General features: G+C 35.4%; 1 pseudogene; it reads left to right on the top strand.

The window, feature by feature from the left end:
* Positions 1 to 667: 667 nt before the first annotated feature.
* LOC123646713 lies at positions 668 to 23,346 on the top strand (annotated as a pseudogene).
* The last annotated feature ends 4,250 nt before the right edge of the window (positions 23,347 to 27,596 follow it).

Raw genomic sequence — 27,596 nt, 5'->3', positions numbered from 1 at the left:
TCAGGTGAAGAGGTGAGCAGAGGAGAATATTCCAGAGAAAACCACAATAATAGATGTCTCAAGGTAGGAAAGAACTCGATGCATTTGAATAAAAGATTAGGGTGGTGGAAGTATAATGAGCAAGACTAAAAGAAGTAGAAGATTAAGTTGAAGACCAGAACACAGGGAGGGTTTACACAGGGCATTGCATAATCTAGATTCGCATTTTTAAAATAGGACTTTGGCTTCCAGGTATAGAATAAATTGTGTCTATTGATACAAGGAAGGTGAGCAAGAGAAGGCACAGATAGGAGACTATTGCAGCCGTCCAAGTAATAGAGAATGATGGCTTGGACTAAAGTGGTATCTGCAAAGGTAGTGGGGGGGGAGGGGTCAGATTCTGGATTTTTTTTTTTTTTTTTTTTTTTGAGACAGAGTCTCACTCTGTTGCCCGGGCTAGAGTGAGTGCCGTGGTGTCAGCATAGCTCACAGCAACCTCAAATTCCTGGGCTCAAGCGATCCTACTGCCTCAGCCTCCCCAGTAGCTGGGACTACAGGCATGCACCACCATGCCCGGCTAATTTTTTTTTTTTCTATATATATTTTTAGTTGGCCAGATAATTTCTTTCTATTTTTAGTAGAGACAGGGTCTCACTCAGGCTGGTCTCGAACTCCTGACCTTGAGCAATCCACCCGCCTCGGCCTCCCAGAGTGCTAGGATTACAGGCGTGAGCCACCGCGCCCGGCCTTCTGGATGTATTTTGAAGGCAGAATTGATATATCATTGGGAAAGAATTGATATAAGAGAGTAGAAGATCTCAGAATGAGTCTCAGATTTTTGGCATGAACATCTGGATGGATTGTGTTATTCTGATTAGTAAAAATGAGAGAATTGTGGAAATAAAATAGAAAAAGTGATAGGTTTTATTTGGAGCATACTGTTTTTGACATTCCTGTAAGATATCTAAGAGATGTCAAATAGTCAGTGGGATAAATAAGCCTCAGGCTCGGATCTGAAGTAAAGGTACATATTCTAGAGTCAATGGCAAATACATAATTTTTAAGGTCATGGGAAGAAGAAAATTGAGGAAAGAATCCCATACTTCTCTGTGTCTATTCCTCTTTCTACCCCTTCACTCCTAGGACCAAGCCAAAGGAAAAATATAAAGAAATATGTGCCCTATCATTACTTACTTTCAGTAGGTAAAAATTCCACATCACTCAGCTGTCAGTTATGCTAATTTCGTTTATTCAGTGGAGGATTTGCCTAATAACTAAATTGCAATCTTATAACAACTTTATCTCATAAGGGAGTTATTAGTTTTTTTTTGTTGTTTTGTTATGTTTTTTATTTTCATCTTTTTGCATTTTGTTTCTCACTCATTTAAGCAGGGAAAATACCATGAACCCATAATTCTAATTTTCCCATTACTGCCACCATTGTCTTTGGAATAAATAAACAAAATCCATGGAGTCAGAAGTTAGGGAAAAGGAGGCACAATAATATTATAAAGGAAGCCCAAAGAAAATAAATTTATATAGGGTTTTTAATATTTCCTAATTATGTTCACCTATGCTTTTCCTACAGCAAATATTTGAGGTAGAGGTATCTGACATGTCCAAATATCCTAGGCATCATGTAGACACTGGAGATAAGGATAAGCCTTCAAAGAGCCTACCCTGTATTGTATAGTGTATTATACTTTATTTAGCTTTCAGAACAGCATACAGTTGGGGTTTTTTTTAGTTATATGTTTAAACTCTGTATTATATATATATATATTAGTAATACATATAAGAAGGAAGAATCTAGAGTTGTTTTATAAATGAAGTCATATTTTTATCCAATTAAACAGATTTCTCAATTATAGCCAGTCATTATAAACTAAAATCCATAACCATTTTACAGCAAGCTCAGAAGGATGCAGCACAAAGTGTTTTTAATCTTTTCCCAAAAGATCAAGAGTTTCATTCACATCTTCAAAAAATGCTAAACAAGAATTTACATGAAATTAATTACTGAGGAAATAAAGAATAGTACAATTTTTAGAAAATTGAGAGATAGCATAAAATACTGTTCTATAAAGAGGTCCCTGTACAACAATGTTTAGTACATTACCTGACTGTGTGGTTAAAGATGTTTTTTAATAAAGATGCAAAACATGAATCTGAGCTAGTTCTAGGATAATGGCTAAGTGTTCAGTGGGGGTGGATGTTAAGTACTCTGGTTTATTACATTCTGTTTATAGCATTTTGAATACCTTAAAATGACAATTTAATGTAGCTAAAATTATAAGGAATGTATTTTCTGCCAGCTTCTTTTTAGTGAAAACCTATGAGATATGACCAGTGATCAGAGGTTAAGTCTCTATTACGTTTATAGAAACAAGAATGAATTTCTAAAAATGAAAGGGTAACTCCCAGCTGTGGAGAGTTTTATGTTTGTTTTTAATAGGCTTTCTACTTCTAAGCCATGAGTCACATTTAAGAGTTCTCCACTCTAGAACAGACCCTTGAGGCAGAGAATTTTAAATCATAAACTTAAGAAAACATTGATTTGTTGAAACTTTTAAAGGCATAAATGTAATCTTTGTGTGACCTTAACCAGGATGGGGAAACAGTGGTCAATCATGAAACTCGGACTCACTGGAGGGTAAAAACCTTCAGTGGAGTATCATAGCCAAGAAAAAGAAATCATGGGATGAGGTGTTTTTATGTTTGTTCTTAAGAAAACTAAATATAAACTATTATATTTCCTGGCTTTAAAAAGTAAGAACAAGAAACATAAAGTCTGTATATTTTAACTCTCATTGCTTTGGGATGATTCAACCAAAAAAATAGGTCTATTACTATTTTTTATATTTAAGGGAAGGGAGAGGAAGAAACAGAGGCAAAAGAAGATAGAGATGAGTAAAATAGGGTGAAGATGATGACAGAAGAGACAAACCAACTAAGCAGGGAAGAGAAAAAGAAAGAACCACATGTGTAAAAACACAAAGAACATCTTTATCAGTTAGGATTAGGTTTTGCTGAAGATAACACAAAAAGCCAAACTAACAGTTGCTTAAGCAAAGCAGATGTTTAATTCACTCCCACATAAAAGCCCAAGCAACCAAGACACTTCTAGCATGGTAGTCCCGCAACTGTCAGGGGCCCTGGCTCACTCTGTCATGTTGCCCTGTTCACCTTTACATGGTTCCGTACAAACCAAGATGGCTGTTCATGTGCTCATCCACCAAGGCTATATTTTCACCACTCTTTAGGAGCAAGGGATAAGCATGCCTTCTTCCATTGGTCAAATTTCCCTGAAGTTGCACACACTTAGTCACATGGCCAGACCTAAGATGTAAGAGAGGCCAAGAGATGTAAACATTATTTCAAGTTAAAAATTGGAGTTTCTATTCTACAATTCTTTTTTATTATCATTTCAGAGTATTATGAGGGTACAAATGCTTTGGTTACATAAATTGCCTTTGTACCACCGGAGTCAGAGCTACAAGCACGCCCATCCTGCAGACAGCGTGCACTGCATCCGTTAGGTGTGGATCTACCCATCCTCTCCTTCCTCCCACCTGCCAGACACCCTATGAATGTTACTTCCCATATGTTCACGTTAGTGTTGGTCAATTAGTACCAATTTAGTGGTGAGACATAATTTAGAGCTGAATCTATTGGTGTGATTAGCTAAAGCATCAAAATTTTATGTATTCTTTTCAGTCAAGACAAATTGTAAAATGTAATATTACATAAAATTAAGTCTGTTATCCTTTATAAGGCACTGCATGTAACAAATTAATGGGAAGATGTCATATTTATTCCAATATGCCCCTATTTAGAATTGAGAAAATAAGGCAATTTCTTCTATTGGGAAGAATTCTAAATATAATCATGTGAAAGGAAAAATTACACTAAGAATTTCACTTATGTAGTATTTACCAATATTAAAATACATGATCAAATTCTGATGAATATAATGCTGTGTGACTTCCAAGGCTAGGTCATAAAAAGTGGTTTTCTTTCTTCCCAGCTTTGTCTCTCTCTGGGGCATGAACCTTTGGAGCCCTGAGCTGCCATGTAAAATAGTATGTATCAAAGCTTATTGAATCTATTGATTCGCCCAACTAAAATCTATTCAATAATGATCCAGAACCCATCTCTAGAAAGGTTTTGAAGTGTAAGGCAAATAACTAAAGAATTGAAAGACAAAGGCAGTATATTTATTTTATTTCAGAAAAGAAAAATAAAAGTATTTTATTCAATGATCAAAGACTTTGAGACTTTGTGACTTTTAATTATAATAAAACACTACTCTTAGTTGAAAGAGAAGAAAATGTGACATATAGAGGGGACATAAACCCAATGGAAATAATACTATATAGTTTTCATGCCCTTTCATACATGCAGTCATGCCTTGTTGAGTATTATGGTGGGGATATGTTCTGAGAAATGCATCATTCAGCAATTTTGTCATCGTGCAAACATCACAGAGTGGACTTAGGCTCCGCCATCCAGGTTTGTCCACTACACACCTAGGCTCTATAGTATAGTCTATTGCTCCTAGACTACAAACCTATATAACAAGTCACTGTACTGAATACTGTAGGAAATTGTAACGCAATGGTATTTGTGTATCTAAACATACTTAAAGATAGAAAATATGTAGTAAAAATATGGTATCATAATCCTGTAGGACCACTGCCATATATGAGGTCCATTGCTGATGGAAACATCCTTATGCAGCACATGACTGTATTATGTTTTCCAAACTTTATAGCACTGCTGTATAGGATTAAAGGAAGGTTTTATTTGCACTCTAGAGATGAAGAAACTGAGATTCAAAGACACTACTTGGGTCTCTCTTCAAGCACCATTTCCTCTACAACCATCATGACTAGGTCTCATCTCTCTTTCATAAGTGTTTATAGCACCATATTCCTTTCCATCATAGTGCTTAAAATACATATAATTTATATTTATTTGCGTGATTTATTTAAATATTAAATTTGTCTTCCCCACAAGATTGTACATTTTATTGGAGGATGGACTGTATCTGTTTTTGCTCACTCTTGTAATCCCTAGCACGTCCCACATGTCTAGTTTATTGTTAATATTAAGGCATATTTTATGGATGAATTAATTTAGTCATATTCTCTGACAGTGATGAAATAATACCCCAGAAGTAACAAACCATTGAAGTGAATATGGGCCTCCAACTCTCCTGCTTTCTAGTTCTTCAAATATTATGAAAGGACTTAATCTCAGTGCTATTTGTGGTGAAAAATCATAGAATCACATAAGACTTTTAAAATGCTCTTCTGCTGAGATAAAATTCAGATTTTTAAACTCAGTCACCAGAAGAAAACAATCACTAAAAAAAAATCCTAAAGTAGAGGTTTGTTTCAAAGACAGAGTTTTCATTTATTCAATTATTTTTGCATTTTTTTCAACAAATACTTTTAAGTACCTTCTAAAACCACATTGGGTGCTGTGGGGAATAAAAACTTCACTGTAATAGGTAATCAGTGTTCTCAGGGTCCTTATAATCAATTTTAAGAGACTAGAAAATTATATGTCACTTTTTAAAATGAAAAATGACAAAAGATGATTAAGTTCCAAAAGTGTTGTGCAGGGAATTAGCGCTATTAAGCATTCATTGAAGACTGAAGTGGTTAAGTGTAGTTCCATGAGAGAGGCTGGACAAAAGTAGGATAAATTACGGATTTACAAGGAAACTTCAAGTATGACTCAGGAACTCCTGGATGTGTGGTAAAGCAGTTGGGAGAGGGAATGTGGTGACAATGATGGAGAGGTCAGCAAAGGCCAGACTGCAAAGGGCCTCCATCCTGAAATCTATTGGAAACCATAGCATAATTTTCCTGTCAGCAAGTCACCTGGAAATAATGTAGATTATGAAATGGGATAGGGCATGGTGAAGTAGCTTACAGAAGACAAGGAGATGAGCTATAAGTATCCTAGATAGTATAGATATGAGACATTGGAACATAAAAGCTATAATTCTTGGTTATTGAGTGAATACTGTGGGCTGGAGGGGAACGAGTAAGATATAGAAATAAAGCATGAGTCCTAGGATTTTTGTTTTGGAGGTTGGGAAGAAAATGGTGCCTTTTACTGAAGGAGAAGAAAGAACTGTAGAGCATGCGAATTTATGAGAGAGAATAAACCATTCAGCTTACATAAATATAAATTAAGGTGGCAGTGGAAGGTGTAATAGTAGATACTCAAGAGACAGTTGAAATTTTTAAAAAATATATTAAAAAATATAAATAGAAGGCAGAAGGTAAAGAATTGCTGTGAAGTAGAACAAAAAAGAGGGAAGATACATATTTGAAAGTTATAGCACCTGGGAGGTATTTAGTGGACAAAAATTTAGATTAAGCCATACAGAGTCAATACATAGTATGAGAAGAGCAGAAAGACAAAGACAGAATAATGGAGAATGCCAACAGTTAGGTCATAGACAAAACTAGAGGAGACCAAGTAGTATTGGCTCAGGTATATGAAGATCAACTGGTAAGACTAAAGACCCCAAAACAAAGGAGGACAGAGTTATGTGAAAGAGGAAGTAGTCAACAGTGTTACTTGCTGCTAAAATTTCAAATAAAGTAAGGACTGAAAGTAAATGTTGAATTTGTCAAGTAAGGTCTTATTGGTAACCATTATGAGGACAGTTTCAATTGGGTGACAGAAGCAGAGGGTAGATTTCAGTGGATTGAAGTGGAATTGGCAGGTAGGAAAGCCAGTTCTTCAGTGAGAAAAGATTCATTTTCAAAAATCTTGGCTATAGAGACAAGGCACAATGTAGGCTAGTGAGAACTGTGTGGTAAAGGGAAGGCCTTTTATTTTGATAAGGCAAAACTGAGAATGTCAAAAGAAGTACAGTGTTATAGGGAGGTGAATAATGAGGAGGTAGATAGGATGTGGATCTTCTAATCTGGATGTCGGTGGAGTTGATCCTGCCAATCAGACTGGAAAGCACACAAACAAGAATGTTGGAATTGGGTCTCAGAAATTCTTTTTGGGCTAGATTTTAACCCTTGCTTGTAGCTTGGGGAGATTCAGAGTGGTTGCACAGGAAGGGCTCGGTTAGCTAAGCCAGTGGGCATGGAGGAACCTTGAGATAGCAGTTATTTATCAAAATATATGGAATTGTTTACTTTAACAATCTGTGTGGTCATACCTGTACATACTGACTGAATGTCAGCCTTTAGTGTTGCCCAAGGATAACAAAGGGATCAGGCCTGCAGAGTTTGGTTATAATCTGTTTTCTATGCCAGTGGGCAAAGAGCTATTAGAAGTAGTGGTGGACACCACTAGTAAAAAGTGTTAGTTTGCAGTCCAGTTAGTTTGATTGATTTGAAACCTTTGCTCCAGATTCCAAATAGACAGTTAGTAAAAAAATTTTATGACTTAGCAAAGTTTATCTCTGGATAGAAGGGCTAGGGCAATAAAGTCATAATCATAATAATTACTATGACTAATAATTGTCATCACAATCATAAGAAATAGACGTGTCTTATTTACACATCCTCAATCACCCATTCCCTTGGTCACACCCTAAAGTTTGTCATTACTGATTAATAGCACCAGCTCCAAATTTTTTATTTCTAGCATCCCACTCGAGGACCAACGTTTTTGGACTTTTTAGTGAATTCTGTCTTGTATTCCTACTCCAAAATTATTTGACTACATCAGGACTTTCAATACATTGATCCCTACCATTTTTTCAGTGTCCACTCTCCAAGCCATGTCCCTCTCTTTCTTCTCACTCAGCTTAGATTTCATTCCATAGCACAGCATTAAAATAACCCCTTTGCATGTACCCTCACCCACTTTCTCCCCCTTTCCTCTGAAACAATCTATAAGGTAAAACCCTTTCCCCTATTAATTATACCCTCTACCTACGAACTTAAGCAGCTAAATGGATTGCATTGGGAGGAAAAAAAAAAAGCAATTGTGCTAGTTTGCCACACTTTAAATATAAAAGCCCCAAGCACATAGCAGATTTTTACCATTCCTGGACAAATCTACATTTTCCTAATTCATTTACCCTCCTACTCTACATACTACTAACCATTTAATACATTCCCCTCTCTGCTCAAACTTTCAAAGCCTGTTTCCCCTTCTCACCTTGAGCTGATGCCATTACTTTTTTCTTCATTGATAACTCAACATGTATGGCAAAAACTACATAGTGAAACTAGTCTTGAAAATTTCTTGGGAGTTAACCACATTGGAGAGTGCACAGCCACTCTTAAGTTTAATAAAACCAGTTTGTCCTCTAGCACTATGACTGTTTCTTTGGTTTAGTGACAGATACAGCATGCATCCACAGTCCATATTGTACCCAAACATCTGTCTTTAGACATTATAAACACACTTTCTACAGCTACATGCCCACACAATGAGTGATACATGGGAAGCAACTTCATCTGGGGAAAAGAGCAGATTCATCTCTGCTATCTCACTCTTACCCTGAGGCATAACCTCATTGAATGAAATGGTAGAATAAATATTTACATTAAATAAATTTACACTTCTGTATCTTTTTAGTCTCTCTTTTTTTGGATATGTGGATAGTGGGAGCTACTGAGTATGAAATGTTAATACATATTATATAACAGATGTATGATGTGACCCCACTGAAAACTATGATGCATTTTCTGCTTCTTATGAAATTTAATAGTCCATTTAAAATGCTTAACACAGTGCCTGGAATAGGGTACACAATAAATATTAGCTATTAATAGTAGTAGTGTTAGTGTTAATACTCAAGAGTTTATGTTACAGCCAAGTGGAGAGGACATATGAAGATAAATGGTGCCATAGGGTAAGTGCTAAATAACTATTATAGGTGCTTAGAGCAGAGAGAGATCACCATCAGCTGCATCCTCAATGATTAGATTTGAAATGTTATGCATGAAAATGCCTGAGATTACAAGAAGAACGCAGCCAGCAGCTGTGAACCATCAGTTCAGATAAAATAAGGGACAAAATTGGAAATCATTTCAAGACCATTTCCAGAAAAATAGACCACAAAGTCAGTTTGTATGCATATATGCTTTATGGTTTATAAGAAATGTTTACCTTCATTCTCTCATTTAATCCTCATAGAACTTAGCTGATGGAAGGGCAGATATTCCTATTCTCATTTGCTTATGAAGAAACTGTCCCTTAGAGGCTTGGTGACTTGCCTAGCCTCCTTCCACCCAGTGGTAGAATCTGAAAAAGAACTACATAGTGCTTCTCTAAGTCCAGTGCTCTATCCATTATATTCTTCCTGTTTTGGCTGAAACAATAATTCCAGGAGAATAAAATGCACTGTGATAGTAAGTGTCAGGCTTAATATAGTGCTTAAAGTACTTTGTTGTGTTGACAAAGTCCATTTAAGAAGAATGAGAAAATCTTTAAAAGTTGTGCAACCATCAATACTGTTTTTCCATTAAACAGACACGCTGGCATCATCTTAATTCAAATATTTGTAAGCAGAAAAGAGATACTAATTTTCATTCACAATGCCTTTCCTACCCCATCTGGCACAAGCAATTTCCTTGTGTTTGCCTTTAAACTGTGTTATAAAGAAATTAATTTTACCCTGAGGGCTTTCACTATGAATCTCACAACTTTTGTTCTGGTTATTTTTCAATTTCATCATCAGTAACAAATAGTTCTTGTGAGGGGAATTGTGCTTGTCAGTTTTTCTAGTTTAGCCCATCAGATTTTTCATTAGGTCTTGCCACTAACAAAATTCTTTGTTTTCTTTCCAAAGTTGTCAACAGCTATTATAATTATTTTATCATAACAATACATTTTACATTGGTGTATATTTATTAATTGGAAAGTTATCTTCCTAAATTAGTTTATAATGAGAATGATTATGTTTATTGTCACTTAGACAAGTGGTTGAGTGAAAAAAGAATCAATTTAAATGTTTGTGATTAATAACTAAAAATATAAATGTGTACCTTGTAATTGTTTAACCATACTTCTTGTAGAATTTTCTCTGTGATTTCAATAAATGATTAGAAATGTCCACTGATACATGACCTCAGATTCCTAAAGGTCAGTGGTCTTTGGGAGATAAAAGACAAAAAGAAAAATGCTATAACTTTTATTAATTTTTGCTTGATTCATTACTCTTAGTGGGCTCAGCCTTGTCATCAAGGATATAAAGGTTGGCAAGACATAAATAACTCCTGGCTTGAAAGAAGTCATAGTCTAAAAATGTCACAATATCAACAGCTACCAGTTAGTCAATATTTTTGCATAATTGGCAGACCCCCCAGGCTTTGTTTACAAGGCACGTAAATATTTTCTCATTTAAATCTCATATCAACTCTAGACAGAAAATACGTTGTCAGGAAAGTGAGAGTCACAGAAGTTACTTCCAAAAGGTTATAGAGGTAGTAAGCTATAGATTAAGAATGTGAACCTAGGGTCTCTCTCTTTCTCCCCCCTCCATCCCGCCACCCCTCTTTCACTACCTTGGGATAAGAGCTGTAATTAGTAGTGGTGGGACCACCACGGTATAGAAGCACAAAAGAGTCACAGCCTTACTTTTCTTGGTCATTGCTGCTAAGAAAGGCCTGACCTTGAATAGTCAAAGAAAACCCCATACTGACTGAGGTCACTATTTCTTTAACACACATGGTCTTCAGAGCATCTGGGAGGTGATGTCTTCCATGGCGTCCCTCTCCACAAACCACCAGGCATTGCCAAGACGTTGTGTCAGAGCTTCCAGATATCATCATGATCTAAGCCAAGAGCCATGACCAGTCAAACTCCTGCTGCAGTGTCTTCTAAACAACCCCTCAAGATATCATATCCAATCTTTAGTTTAGATACACAGACATTTTTGAGCTCTAACTTTGTACCAGACACTGAACCAAAAGATAGGGGTAAATGGAGGATTAAAACATAATGTCTGTCTTCAGAAACTGTAAGGGAGAGCACACCATACGTTCATTTTGATGAAGATAAAGAGCAAAGTAGAAATTTAGTCAGCAGTGACATGGCAAAAAAAAGTTTTTTGTTATCAGAAATGTCCAAAAACTCAACATTGTCAGAGGTATAAGAATGCTCTGTGTGGGTTGGTGTGTGGCAATGGTGGTAGTAGGATCTTAGTAAAGGTTTAACATTTGAATATTTAAAACAATTCCTAAAAATATTTATCAAAATAGGATTAGAGGGGCATCTCTTGAGAGTACATACTAAGGTAGACAGATTAAATTTAAATCCTAGTTTAATTTCATCAGTTACAAACTGTGGTCCCCAGCAAATTATCTACCTCTCTTAGACTCAATTTTCTCATCTCAAATAAATGCTTGTAATGACATCTACTTTTCATGTGTGTATGATACTTCATTGAGATAATGGGTATTAACTGTTTAGCACAGTATCTGGCACATATTATTGAGGCAGAATGTACACATATAACAGAACTAGTATTTAAATTTGCAAGATACATATGGTTTACCTTTGGAGATTCTGACTTAATGTAGGATACAAGGTATCAGGCTATTTAGACAATTATTTTAGATGAATATATACAACATTTATATGTAGAAAAGGGAATACAACATCAGAAATACTAGCTGGCATTATCCTCTGTTTGATGAAGCATCAGATAATACTGATTTTTGCTTTTTTGTCATAGGGTTGTTATGAGTTCTTCAAGCTAGAAGACCTCACGTATGCAACATAAACCTATGTTTACATGGCCTAGACCAGCATGCTCTTCTATGCTGATATGAGTGGACTGTAGTTATTCTGTAATTACCTGTGGCACTGTTATTTTATGGGTTTTACTGCAGAAACAATGATTTCTATCTTTGAATCTTTAGTGCCTAACACATAGCAGGTGCTCTTAAGTACCTGTTGAAGGGAAAATGATAACTTTTACCCATTTAAACATTATAAATTTCACCTTTTTGATATTTACATTTAGGACATCATTTCAATTTCTAATCACAACATAATAACAAAAATTACTGAGAAAAATCACAACTGGGAAAATGGATGTCATTAGTGTTACTTTAAATTCATGAACACCAATGGACAATGTATATAATCTGAGCTTTTATACCCCCATGAAGAGCTGAAATAAAAAAATAAAAATAAATTCATGAACACCATGATCACCAACCCTTAATAGATATTCACTAATACCCTGTGATCTTACTGTACTCCTCCAAGAGGCTTATTTTTCTGTTCCCTACTGGGCTACTTACTTTTTCTTGTGTTGGTACCTGCCCCCAACCACTTGTGATGATCTTGCCTCTTAGCTCACAAATAAAGCAGAAGCCATTGTATAGGAAGTCCCTCTTCTTCCTAACACCAAACCAACCTGACTCTGTACCCATTTTTTTTTTTTTTTTTGCCCATCAGATGAAATAGTGAAGGTGTCTCCTTCCCGACACCTAGGTCATTCTTTTGCATGCAGTCTATGTTTATTTGCCATTCACCTTTTCAAGGGCTTTGCTTCCTGATTATTCTCCCTCTCATGCATCATTCTTCTTCTATACTGAATCATTCTCACTAGCATGCGAACACTGTCCACCACCATCCTTCTTTAAACAATATTTTCTGACCTCCTCTTTCACTCTTCCCCATTTCTCTATTCCCTTTCCTGGCCAAACTTCTTCCAAGAGTTGTCAACTCACACTGTCCACACTTCTACTCTTAGCTGTTCACTCCTCATTCATTGCTGTTTAGCTTCCACCTCCACCGTTTCTCTAAAACTATTCTGGTTACAGTCTTCGATGACCCCCATGTCTTCTGCTCTCACTTGATTTTCAGCAGTGCACCATTCCCTCATGAAATACTCATCTTTCTTTGTGTCTACAACACCACTTTATCCTAACCTTTCTCCTCCCTATGTACTCCTTCTTGGTATCCTTAATCTTCTCCATTCTACCAGCTTCTTTTGTCTCTGCACTTACTGAGTGCACTCATCTATTCCCATGACTTTCAATATAACGTATGTGCCAACAGCTTCCCAGTGTATACCCAAACCTTTCTTCCCATCTTAGGCCCCATGAAAATAAATCTATTTGCTATATTAAAAAACTGAATTTATATTTGCCCCTCAATATGTATTCTTCCCTCCACCTTCGCTAATTCAGCAAATGGTGTCACGACCCACCCAAGTGCTCAAGCCATACATCTAAACATCACTGTTAATGTCTCCTTCTTGTTCATCTTTTACAGTCTATCAACAACAAATACTATCAACTATACCTTTCAAATTTATCCCTTCCTCTTCTTCTTTCCTCCTACCGCCTGTATTTGGCCAACATCATCTCCCACCCTGGATAACTGCAATAATTTTCCTACTGGGCCACTATATTTTCTTATTTCCCCTGTAGTCTCATGTATTCATCACACATTAGCCAGTAACTTTATGTTAAAAAGAAAAAGAAAAAAATCAGATGATGAGACTCCTCTGCTTAAAAATCCTTCTATGGGCCGGGCGCGGTGGCTCACGCCTGTAACCCTAGCACTCTGGGAGGCCGAGGCGGGTGGATCGCTCGAGGTCAGGAGTTCGAGACCAGCCTGAGCGAGACCCCGTCTCTACTAAAAATACAAATAAATTATCTGGACAACTAAAAATATATATAGAAAAAATTAGCCGGGCATGGTGGCACATGCCTGTAGTCCCAGCTACTCGGGAGGCTGAGGCAGTAGGATCGCTTAAGCCCAGGAGTTTGAGGTTGCTGTGAGCTAGGCTGATGCCACGGCACTCACTCTAGCCCGGGCGACAAAGTGAGACTCTGTCTCAAAAAAAAAAAAAAAAAAAAAAAAAATCCTTCTATGTAATTCCATTTCATTTACAATGAACATAAATTGTTTAATGGCCCACAAGGAGCACCATAATCTTGTTCACAAATTCCCTGCCTTCCTCACTATGTTTATGCCACATAGGTCTTCCATTCGTGAAACCATCAAGCTCCATCCTGCTACAGGCCTTTCCTCTTCCCTGGAATGATTTTCTCCTTGCTCTTTATGTGGCTAAATGCTTCACATCCTCAATTACTGCCTTCTCTGAGAGAAATTTTAAACATTAACTGACTACCTTACTAAATAGTATTACTTACTTTCCATTAATCCTCACAAAAACACCCTTCATAGCACCTTTTTCATTTATCCTATTTGTAGGTCAAGTTCATCAATTGACTTCCATGTTGCCAATCCAATGATCATTTCTTAATCTTCTAGCTCATTCCATCAAGTAGCATTTGGCACAGTTTATCAGTCCTTCCTCCTTGAAACATCTCGCTTTGTCTTTCTGACGTTACTGTTTCCATTAATGCAGTGTGATGCTCTCAGTCATGCAAATTAAAATATTTAAGCCTCCTTTCACCTTTTATTCCTCTCTCTTATTGCTATGTCTTACATCAACATCTGCCAAGTTTTTAATTATTACTTCTGCAAGGACTCGTTGCCTGTTTCTTTCCATTCCTACTGCCACACACTAGTTTAGACTCTTTTTGCTTGAAATTGTCTTATCATCTTCTAGCTCTTCTCCTGGTCTCCACTTTTAGATATTTTGACCACATTATGAACTAATTAATTACTCTAAATCATAACTCTTATACTCAATCCTTAAATGTCTATCATTTCCTATTTTAGGTGCAGTGGCCATAAAATTTATTGTCCAAATGGGGACATTTTTGAGAGTATAAGAGGCATTATTATTAATTATATTTATACAACAGATATGAACTAGAATTGTCCAGGAAAAACAAGATGGATGGTTATTTTAACTTCCATAGGGACTGTTGACTGCCTACTCAAAAATCATGCCTCTCTTCTTTCTGAAAGAAAAAAATGACTTTTTTTCTGGCATTCACTCTTCCTCAACATGATTTAGTGAAAAAAATGGAATTGTCTTAGCCAACATGGACATCCCATTCCTTTTGTCAGTAACTGATTTAAGAAGGAGCAAGTGATCTAATTATAGCCTGTGAAATGTGAGAGGCAGTCCGCTTCGGGGAAGGAGATTTATGAAAATGGTTTCTATACATACATATAGCTCTTATTTTATGCAGATTGATGTTTTGTCTGCATTCGATGCCTGGAACCTCAGTAGTCAATTTGTGATCAGGAGTTGGACTAGCAGAGGACAAAGCTGACATCCTAGGTTTAACAAACAGAAAAATGAAAAAAACTTGGTTCTTTGATTATATCATTGAGCTACTGAATTGACCAGACCTGTGGGTACTCTGCATGCAAAAGCAGTATACCCTTCTGCTTGTGTGAGATGAAGTTAAAGGAGAGTTTTCAGTAACTTGCTGCTGAAAGCATTCCTATTTGATGCAAAATAAATGTCTCTCTCTCTCCTTCTCTCTCTCTCTGACCTTCAAGATCCTTTGCCTATGACCTCTTCCCACTTATCTAAAACTTATAAATATACTTCACTTTTTAGCCAAACTAGAAGACTGGAATCTATTTTTTTAATATTATTCTTTAAATGTTAGTTTATTTCCATGACCAGGCTACCCTTCATTTCAGAAATAATCTCTGTTTATTTCTGCATACTAAAAACTTCCAGACCCACCCATCTCAGATATTATCTCCTCATGATAATCTCCTGATTCCTAGAATTAATCTTACTGTTCCTCTTTTAAACCTAAATTGCAATAAGTTCACGTTTCTCTTATAATAATGATTTAACACCATCCTATAGGTTTATGTACAGTTAGTTCTAAATCTCTTCCCCACATTTACTCTTCTTGGTATTTTTTAAACATCTGACATTGAATTTTGCATATTCAGTTATAGTTAGTAAATTGATATTTTGAAGGCATTTCACAATGTGTAGTTATTAGTGAGTTAAGTAACTTTTTACTATAATTTTCAAGGCACCACACATAGAATAATTGTGTTCCTGTCCTCAAACCACTATTTTAAAATATAGAATAGGGGAAAAATTAGTATGTAATGATTAATACATTTTCTTTGGTTGGCAAACATACGCTACAAATAATGTAATATTTCTTTTGTACACAGCTGCCCTGGGTAACTATTAATAGTTGGCCACAGTGATTTTATTGGCAGTGCATGTCTACAACATATATCAGACACTTTAAAGAGATAAATGGAAGCTTGCCATATAGAATGCCAAATTCAAAATTCCATTCTTTATTGAATTAAAAATAATAGAAGGGAAAGACAGAAACATGTATCAGTTTATGGTTATACTTCTTATTCAGATAAAATGCCTCTGCTCTAGCATGTTAATATTTCAATTAGACTTGAAATACTGCTATTGCTGTTCCAGTTCCTTTATTTTCAATAATTGAATTTACTAGGAGAGACAAAGGCAGAGAGTCATGAAAGGATTTACATTGATTGAAATGGTTAGTACATGCCTAGGCACCACTTTAAGACCTTCACGTGCATTTTTTAAATTTTATCTTCAGAAAAGTCTCACAGGGTAGGTATTTTATCTTCAGTTTACTAATGAGAAATCAGAAGCACCAAATAGTGCCCGTGAATATGGTTATTAAATGACAGAGGCAAGATTTGAACCGATATAGTTGGTTAACTAACCCCAGATTGCTTTCACCAAATATAGATATCTTAATATTTTTGATTAAGGGTCAAAAGCTATGTTTAGTAATACATAGAATTTTACAATGTAAATTAAGGAACTCACAAGTTAGTAGAAAAGGTAAATGCCCATAAATGATAAAATATTAAGAAAAATCCAATAAGACCATAAGGAGCTCAGAAATGAAAAGCTAAAATACCTGAATTTAGATTTGAATGTGGATAGGTTATTTGCAAAGTGAGAGCAGAAAGCACAAGCAAATAGTGCAGAGAGGGAGACAGGGAAGGGCAAAACACCAATAAACAGTGCATTAATAAATAAAAACTTCTATGGGCACCTGACGCTTAAGAGCCTGCTAAGAGCCTCTGAGGAATATGTGGAATCCACTTCAAAATTGCTCCAATGGGGCATGGAGATGCTGGAGTATTAATTTACCCACTCCCGTCTCTCATTGTTTGAGGGTCATCTCTGGGGGGTGTTACATCTGCAGCATATAGGGGCTTCCCTGCACCGGGGAAAGTCCTCAGGCAGAGAAGCAGAGATGCATGCACTTGGGGTGAGAAACTGTCAGGCTGCACACGCGCATCCACATGCATGGCACTTGCCCACAACTCAGAGGGGAAACAGGATGAACAACAACACAATCAGCTATTTTGGCAATGGAAAGGACAGAGAGTTTAAGTAATATTGAGGGAATCAGGGCAGGAATTACAGAAGAGATGACACTTTCACTGGAATTTGAAGGATAGATAGAATCTAACTCAGCTGGCAACAGGTAAGGAAAACAGGCAGGAAGTGGAATTACATTTTGCTCAATTTCAGCCTGGCCTGAACTCCCAATTTAAAATTGCAGCCTTTCCTTCCCAGCATCCCCCACCGCAATCCTGACCCTCCCCTTACTTGATTTACTTGTTTTCCATAGAAATTTGTAGCACATAATATAATTTACTCATGTGTTATATTTGTTGTTTACTGTCTATACCACCTACCTACACCATAATGTAAGTTCCAGTAGGGCAGGAATGTTTGTCTATTCTGTTCACTAATGTAATGTGCCTAGAGCAGTGCCTGACACTGCAAGGCTGTTTAATAAATACTTATTGAATGAAAGAATGAACTTAATCATTAAGCTCTTGAGTTCCTGGATGACTATCAATAAGTTTAATGAAGATGGAGAATCTAAAATGAGATGGAAGCATGAGAAAATAAATAACAAATTCAGTTTTGTGTCCAGTTGAATGTGAGGTGCCTAGGAGACATACAGGCGTGTTTGGTACCCTGGGGAAGCAAGAAAAGCAGGGAATCAATGATTTGTTGGCACCTTGTGTTTTTGCTATTTAACTTGATATTCAGCATCATACATTTAGTACATTTTCAAGGATCTTTTTTCTCAGTAAATCATCTATATTTATAGTATTAATATACTCTGGTGGGCATAATAATCTCACATTTTTCTGGCATCATCTATCCTCAAGGGCCTCTAGGCTTCTGTGTTGAAGTTATTTTTCTTGTAGTTTTGCATTTACTCCCTTAAACTGAGAGCATCTGTCACAGGAGCTGATTCTGCTTAGCAGCTCCCACTCACTCAATAGTTTCGTAACATTGCTACCCAGCTCAGAAACCTGCGTTCCCCAGTACTCATTCTTCTGAGCTAACGTGTCACAGCATTCTCTGACCACATGCCCTGGATGGAACTACGAGATACAAAGTCTTTAGAAGTAGACCCTGTTCTTTGACTTTGCGTCACAGGAAGTCTTAAAAGCAAGATTACCTTCTAGCTAGTACTAGCACTTCTGTTAGTTCTTGGATGATCAGACAGACATTAGAAAGGTTCACATGATAGCCAGTGTCTCTTTCTGACCTTTAGGTTTACATCTGCTTCACCCTGATAAAATGAAATTCACTTATATAGATTATAATAATTTGGAAATTTTCTTAATTGCGTTGATGTTTACTTTCGTGCTAATAATGAAGAAATAAATGGTTTGTTAGACAAATTAGTAGAGTAAAACCATTGTGAACAGAATACTTAAACTTTATAACTAATTCAAAGAAGAAATGACTTTCCAGCAACGTCAACCAATTTAGAAGCACCATTTGCATATAAATACCTGGGATGATAGGCTAATTACAATTGTTTTTATTTATTCGTTGTACTTCTTTCCCAAAAGCATCCTTTTAAACTACATTTTCATATTCTTAAGTATTTTATCTTCTTTGTTGCTACTGTGAAGGGTATTGAGTCTTTGATTTGGTTCTCAGTTTGATTGTTGTTGACATGTAGGAATGCTACTGATTTCTGTACATTGATTTTGTAACCTGAGACTTTGCTGAATTGTTTATCAATTCCAGTAATCTCATGGCAGAATCTTTGGGGTTTTCTAGATATAAGATCATATTGTCAGCAAAGAGTGATAGTTTGACCTCTTCTGCCCCCATTTGTATGCCCTTGATTTCCTTCTCTTGTCTGATTGCTCTGACTAGAACTTCCAGCACTATGTTGAATAGAAACGGTGATAGAGGAAAACCCTGTCTGGTTCCAGTCCTAAGAGGGAATGCTTTAAATTTTTCCCCATTCAGTATGATGGTGGCTGTAGGTTTGTCATATACGGCTTGTATCATTTTTAGGTAAGTCCTGTCTATGACTATTTTCCTAAGCATTCTTATCATAAAAGGATGCTGAATTTTGTCTAATGCTTTTTCAGCATCTATTAAGAGGATCATATGGTCTTTGTTTTTGCTTCTATTTATGTAGTGAATTACATTTATAGATTTGCGTATGTTGAACCATCCCTGCATCTCTGGGATGAAGCCCACTTGGGTTGTGATGGATTATTTTTTTGATAAGCACCTAAATTTGGTTTGCTAGGATTTTGTTGAGAATGTTTGCATCTATATTCACAAGGGATATTGGTCTGTAATTTTCTTTTTTTGTTGTGTACTTTCCTGGTTTTGGTATCAGGGTGATGTTGGCTTCATAAAACGTGTTCAGGAGGATCATCTAGTTTCCTAGAAAGTAAAACAAGTGAGATTTTTTTCTTTTGTTAACATTTAATAATTTAGATTCAACATTTAATAATTTAGAGTCATCACTAACTCTGCTTTGTCCCAATGAATGAGGTTTGCTCGCGGTAGTGTATTGACCAGTCATGAAGCAACATCATCAGATTACAATGTCAAATCCCAATTAAAAGTCTCAACATTAAGAAATTCCAGATTTTCTTTGAAAAGAAAGAGTAAGCACCTAATGAATATTCTTTAAGCCAAACACTTTAGAGTTTCCTCAAAGGCCTTAATGAATCTCCTCCAATCTATTCACTGCACTGGTACCTAAGAGACTTGATTATATTATGTCCCCAACATGTCTTTTAGCATTGGGGTCTCCACAGAACACTTTTGAGGCAGGAAAGGGCCACCTTGTCTCTCCCCTTTAATCAGGAGGCAAATACCTTCATAGAATCCCTACCCATTTAAGCACCTTATAAGCCAGAAACAGGTCACATGCTCACTTTTTCACCAACCACTAACATAGGGAAGTGTTTAGCTTGGACTAATCATACTTAATTTCATTAACTTAGCATACTGCCTACTAAGTAAAATCAGGCTTCTTTAAATGAAGGGACAGAATGAAAAGTGGATAAGAACCATAGTTAGTAGGTAACCAACATTTGCTGCATCCGGAAATAATGAAATAGCAAGAGGATAGCTTTCTTCCAGATTTTTAGAGAGAGAAGGAGAAATGTTTAAATAGTTAAATAATGACATACATCTCTTTATTTTTAGGAATATTATTTCAACACTCACTCTAAATGTTGTACTGCTGAAAAATGTGTATTGAATTCCTAATAATTATATTTGCATAAAACTAGAGGAATGGATGAAGATAATAATACACTTTTTATGTTTAAACATGAGAAAGGACACATGCACACACAGGGTTTAGATCTAAGCTCAGCTAAATAGACACCACCAGTCATCTTATGGCATACATCCAAAGGGCAGGCATACTACATACAAATAATTACTTGATTTCCATATTATTAGTCATGAATTTTGTATTTGCTTTAGAAGCATCACCTAATACATTCTGATTTGCATTTGTATGTACTGATACCATCTGCCCATTTAATATCAACATAGTAATTGTAAAGCAATGGCCAATGGTATCCAAATAAATGATAGATGGATCCCAGTGAAAAGAGGAGAGAATATCATGGCTTTTAAAAACTCTAGGTGTAAATGTGGCACATTCTGAATGTCGTCAGCCTCTGTGTAGTGGTTTCTTTATTGGAACATAAGCTGAAACTCAATTTCTGTTTCTCAGCAAAATGCCATCTTATTAATTATTTTACTTTCCTGTAAAGTATTGGACATGTTAAACATGTTTGCATATAGATTGTAAGTAACAATAAAAAAATTATTACACCAAAAATCTAAGTCTCTTATAGAGAATTAACAGTACAATCCACCAAATATCTGTTACCTACAACCATTTTTCTTCATGCACATTTCTTTTGGGTTTGTCTATTCTAGAATTTACACTGATAATGAGCTTTTGAATTCTGATTTGACATGACACAAGGTCACATTAGAAAGCTTTTTTATCAAAATAACTGAAGATATAATTTTAAATACATCTCATCAATACACAGCTGTCTTTAATCTCTGGGGATAAATAGTGACAAATGAGGCTTGGTTTTTGACTTGTTTAGCTGCTGCTGAAACAGACTGGGTGTTTTAATGGAGCTTTTAAGTGGATAATAGGCATGCAGTGAGCATTCTGAGGTATGATAATGAGTTCTATGTATGGATGCAGGACTATATTTTTCATTGTGTTTCTGCACAAGAAAGTATTTGCAATTTATAAAAGAATCAGAAGTCTATTTACATGGCCACTGGGATGTGTGCTCAATTTCCTTATGCATTTAAATATCCCTATTTTCACACCCACTACAACCATTATTTAGTTTGCAGATTCATTAAACTGTATAATGTGTACTTATTAACTGCCAAAGAAATCATGTCAAATTAGGTGTAGATTTTTATTACTTAAAAAAAAAAGTATACAATAATGTAACATGCTCAAAAAATGTCTGAATCACAAAATGGTTACAAGAAGAAAAAAAAGTTTGGATAAAAATCCTTCATCCAAGCCTTCAAATTAATGTATTTAATGTTAATGTGCTCCAATTACAGGAAACATTGGCTGTGATTTCAGCATTGGTTTGATGAAACCAAATCTGGATTCTCTAATTGCTGAAATGTGACAGACCACACAAATGACTGCAGGCAGAAGACAGGAGTCATGGAGTCCTGGAAAATAGGCAGAAACTCTCACTTCTACAAATCTCAATGGTGTTCATGTGAAAGAAGGAGTAAAGAGAGATGAAAGCAAAAGATTGGGTGCTCTGACAATAAAGTACTCTGGTTTCTTAATAAAATCAACAATTGATTTCCTGCAAATAAGCTAATGTGAAAACATATACAAGAATGAGGAATTTTATAATGCCCTGTGTTATATTACCCACTGTACATACCCTGTGGAAGATGGGAATGTAGTTTTATGATAATAGCATGGACTTAGGTGCAGACAAGTCCGGATTCCATTCCTATATCTGGCAATTCCTAGCTGTACAATTATGGGCAGACTACATATTATCTTTAATCTCAGTTTTCTCACCATTAGAAATTGTGTTGGGGATGATTCAAATGATGAACTGACTTTATGGCTCTATGGAATCAAGATATTCTAAAGGGCCCTCTCAGTACTAAATAACTAGATCTTGTATGTGTGTATATACTTTTTAAGACATTGCTGGACTCAAAGGAAAAATTTAATAACCACCCCTAAATTTTTGGTTTCCCAGAGTACAAATTCCAGTATTAGGGCTGCTATGTGAAGACTGCACCTTAGACTAGCTGCAAAGTTGGAGGACTGAAACTAAGCATTTCATGTTTGTTAGGTAAAGAACTTTCAAAGAAGGCTAAAATGGCTGCACATTGGGTAGTGGTGTCAGGGTTCTGGCAAGACCAAATATAGATTCCTTCTGAAGAAAGTCATACCAGATATAGGCTCTCAGGATTTCCATACACTAAGATCAAGCATATATGAGCTCACACGCAAAAGTAACAAAACAAAAGCCTCATGAGTGAGGATCGATAACACATTTTCAATCTCATTTTGAGACCAGCGTTATGCTTATAACGAAACCAGAAACAGACATTACAAACTGATATCCCTGAAAATAGATGTAATGATTCTTAACAAAACTTTAGCAAATTGAATCCAACAATACATAAAAATATATACTAAAAAGATAACACATCATGAGCAATTGGGTGGCCATATTAACAGACTGAGAAAGCCTGTGTTATATCTTCATAGATGTAGACAAAGCATTTGCCAAAATTCAACATTCATTATTAATGCAAACATAACAAAAAAAAAAGTTGGACAACTTTTCCAGAACAAAAAGGAAACTCATGCATCAGAAAAGGTGACTAATAAACGTACCAAAAGAAAATGGCTGCACAAATACCAGAATCTGATCAGATAAAACAATGTAAGGAATTTCTTGGGACCTACAATAAACTTACAGAAACCTGTTGTTTGGACTGTGTTAAAGACTTCACAACAAGAGAAGTAAAACCTGAAGAGACCACCTGTTCAGAACATTGCTTACAGAAATATTGAAAAATGACACAAAGAATATCCATGAGATTTCAGGAATATCATATTCAGCAGAATGAAGCTCTGGCAGCCAAAGCAGGACTCCTTGGCCAGCCACGATAGAGAAGTCTTGATGGATGAACTTTCCATGAAAGATTGCCAAGAGCTGCTGCACTGGAAATGAGGAGTCATCTGCTAGAACCCCCTGAAAGCATTAGCCACCATGTTAAACCATCTGTCATGACTGTTTGGCAAATGGAAGCCACCAGAGAAACAAAATTGCTATTTATGAGGAATAATCAAAATAGAAGGTTTTATTATTCAATGAAAATAATAAGATGCAATATTTATTGAGGCCTTAAGATTCAGCAGCTTGGTCACTTGATTAGAAAAATATACCATTGTTTCTTGAATTGTGACTTAATTTTAAAGCAAAATATGTGGTCAATCATGTATGAGATAGAAAAAAATTTTTATTACTAAAAGTAAAATAAATGGAAATATCAAAAAAAAGAGACAGGTAAAATTCTAAAAAGATATGCCCAGAATCTGTATGTTAAAAGACATAAAATACTGATGAAATACATCAAATAATAAAGGTATAAATGGAGTGACAGCTCATACTGATCGACTAGAAAACTCAATATAGTTAAGATGTCAGTTCACCCCCATTTTATCTATTGATTCAGTGCAATCCCAAACAAAATTGCAAAAGGTTTTTTGTAGACATAAATAAGCTAATTCTAAAATTTATATGGAAAAGCAAAGGCATGTACTACATTCAGAAAAGAAGAACAAAGTTGGTGGACCCGTGCTACCCAATTTTAAAATTTAGCATAAAGCTATAAAATCAGAAATGGTTCGTGTTGATTAAAGAATAGACACTTAGATTGATGGAACATAATACAGATGCCAGCAGTAGACCACACATATATGACCAACTGATTTTGACAAAAATGCAAAGGAGATTCAGTGAGAAAAAAAATGGTAAAATATTTAGTGTAATTTTTAAAATTATAGCAGAGAAAAAAGATAGAAACATAAAAGAGAGGTTAAGAGAAACTGAGAATAGAATGAGATGTTTAACATGTTTAGTCACAGTTGCAAAAGAAGAGATTAGAGAAAATGGTGAAAATAAATATTTGAAAGGTTAATAGCATTTTCTACTTATAAAATATATGAATATATACAAATATTAAATATATTGTTAATATCAAGCATGCTAAGTCAAAAGAAACCCACTTTGAAGAGAAAAAATAGGATACTAAATTAAACAGAGGATATCTTAAAAGCAGCTAGAGATAAAAGGTCACCCGCAAAGGAACAATTAGTGTGAGATAAGACTTATTAACAGTAACAATGGTAGCCAAAGAATAGTAGAAAAATGTGTTCAAGGTAGAGTGTTAAGAAAAAATAGCTCTCAACCTATCTATGAATAGGTGATGCAACTGCCGGTCAGTTTTCTCCACGATGCAGCAACAAACAGTTCCCTGAATCTCCAGTTTAAGCAAAGTTTTGTTTCTTGCCTAATTGCATATGGGCTGCTGATTGGCTCCTGATGTGCTAGCCCTGGTTCCTGTGTCATCTTCTTTATGGCATCCAGCCACAGTAGATATCCTTATTTGGAACATGCATTTCTCATGACAAAAGGAAAGGAACGGTGGCAGAACAATGCAATGACTCTTAAAGCTTCTGCTAGGCCTGGCACACATCACTCTCACATTCTATTGGCTAACACAGATCTCATGAACAAGACGCATATCTAGGGGGATATTAGGAAGACACAGCAAATTATAAGGCAATAAGCCGATATCTATAGTATTCTTATAGGGAGGAGAGCAAATAATTAGGAACAATAACATAGTGTATAACGGCTTAGTATTGTGTACCTAGACAGATCTTACCTTTAAAGAACAAGGCAAAATAAATAATTTTCAGATAAATAAAAGTAGGGGTGGATTTTACCACTCATAAATCTTCACAAAAGGAAGTTCTGAAGACTGTACTTCAGAAATGAAGGAAAATAATTATAAAAAGAAGATCTAAAATGTAAGAAGGAATGGTGAACAGATAAATGTGGGCATGCAACAAAACCTAACATCGTTTGCATAGAACAATAAAAATGTCTGAATTGCAGTGTGAAAACAAAACAACAGGATTAATGTGTGTGTATGTGAGAGAGAGGGAAAGCAGATTCTGAACAGGTCATTCTTTGATGACCTCTATGAATGCCTATTCCTCCTCTCTTCCCTCTGTATGCACCCCCAAACCCTATGCACCTCCAAACCCTACCTTCACTGGCTAACTCCTCATCTATTAATTTACTAATTTTTCAGAATTCTAATCAGATATCCTACAAAGGATCAACCCCATTCAAAGTCTGGGTTGGTGGTTCTAGTAAGTGTTTGTCTAGCACACTGCCATAAGTACTCTATCATAAAAAATTACCAATTATATTGTTATTGTCTGTCCATTTTTCTATCTCTAATGCTAAACTGTGGAACAAGAACTTTGTCATATTTTTACGGTGTATTTTATGAATCTAGCACGATGACTGTAGGTCCCTAGTACATATTCATTGAATGACAGGAGTTAAATGTAGGATGAAAAGATATACTATTTTTAGAATTGAATGTTTTTAACATTTATTAATATCTCTCTAAGGGGCAGCAAATGTCATTTATTATTTTATATACTTCCAATGAGTTCAGCTTTTTTTTTCCACTACTTTATAGTTTGCCATAACTTTTCCTGAGAAACAGAGAAAAGGAAGAAATTACTATCAGTTTATAGATAAGATCACTGAAGCTCAAAGCAGGTAATATCTCTTTCAGAAAGTAGTGCTAGCATTCAGATCCAAATATCTTTTTAAAAAATCAGCATTCAACACACAAACATGATACTTTCAAATGCTCAAAACTATAGTTCCTGATGTGGTATGAATTGAAAAAAACTATATTTCTTATAAGGAATAGTACACCTGAATGTGGAATACAAATAATATAGCTAAAATCTATACAGCTGTTATTACTCAAAGTGTTCTTACTTTTCAGAAAATAACTGACAAGACATTGAAAACATCATTTTCCAGAATTTTTTTTTTCTTTTTCCCTGTCCAAAATGTATTGAAGTGTAAGGAATTTGTGAGTAATTGTTTTGTCATTCATTCAAACTCTACCGAAGGCAGATAGCATAAATTCAAGGCTGTTATTCTCAAATAAATAATTCCAGATTGATGTTAGCTTACTGTTTCAAGAATCTTTAATTGAATCTGATAAATAAGAGAGATGAAGCATTTCTGTAAATAGGTAACTACACTGCTATTGGTAAACTGTAAAGAATCATCCGTAGGTGCCTCCAAGGACACTCATGGGAGTAATTGTTCCATTTTATTATTTTATTATTTTGTTTTCTATTTGTAGCACAAGAAATATTAAGCCAACAATGAAAGAAAGAAATAATAAAAAAGAAAAATATCTCACAATCCCACCTCACTAACAAATCCTTTGTTTTTAATTTTCATGTTCTCTGGATCATAAGCAAACATGTCTTATATGTTTGTAAGTATTGTGTATATTTTAATGTTTTTTCACTTGACATTATGTTATAAACATTTTTATGTGCTTTCATTTTTAACAATAAGATTTTTTAGTGGATGGTTTATGGTCTACAAATTGACATTCTGTTATTTACTGAACCATTTCTCAGTTTTTAAATATTTAGTGGCTCTCAGTTTTATATGACTATGAATAAGTTAATAATGAGTATTTTTACATGTGATTTTTCCCTTTTCCTTAAAAATAATATAGAGACGATAAATAATGACAACAGGTCAAAAAACTTGAACAATTTCAAAGTTTTTGATATTTTTTTAAAAAAGCTTACTACAATTTACACTCTCAGCAGTATACACAAAAGTGCCAGTTTCAACATGAACCGTCTTGCACATATACGCTAATTTAATAAATGCAAAAGGACACATTATTTGATATCACTTCTTTAATAAATAGTTACATTAAATTTTGTTCCATAACTTACTGCTTGTACGTGAACTCATTTCTTCTGGATTACAGCTCCCTGACATAAGGACTCTTAAAGACAATGACAAGGTCACAAGGGAAGCTGATAATCCTCTGGAAGGGAGTAAATGATCCTACGCCTCTTTTAGTCACTTTCCAATTGCTGGCTCATTCTTCAACTATATCTGAAAGGAATTCATATCATATTTTACTCTTACCACAAAACACTAATTCAATATTTTCTAAAGTATGCATCATTTTTATTTCATTTTATAGAGGAAGTAGGGATACCAATTCAGATAGAGAAGGGGCAGCTGCAGCCTCCATCACTGTTTAATAGCATAGTTATTTCTAT

The sequence above is a fragment of the Lemur catta genome, chromosome 10 (assembly GCF_020740605.2).
Source record: "Lemur catta isolate mLemCat1 chromosome 10, mLemCat1.pri, whole genome shotgun sequence".
In the NCBI taxonomy this organism is placed as follows: domain Eukaryota; kingdom Metazoa; phylum Chordata; class Mammalia; order Primates; family Lemuridae; genus Lemur; species Lemur catta.
This window is presented reverse-complemented; position numbering and strand designations above follow the sequence as displayed.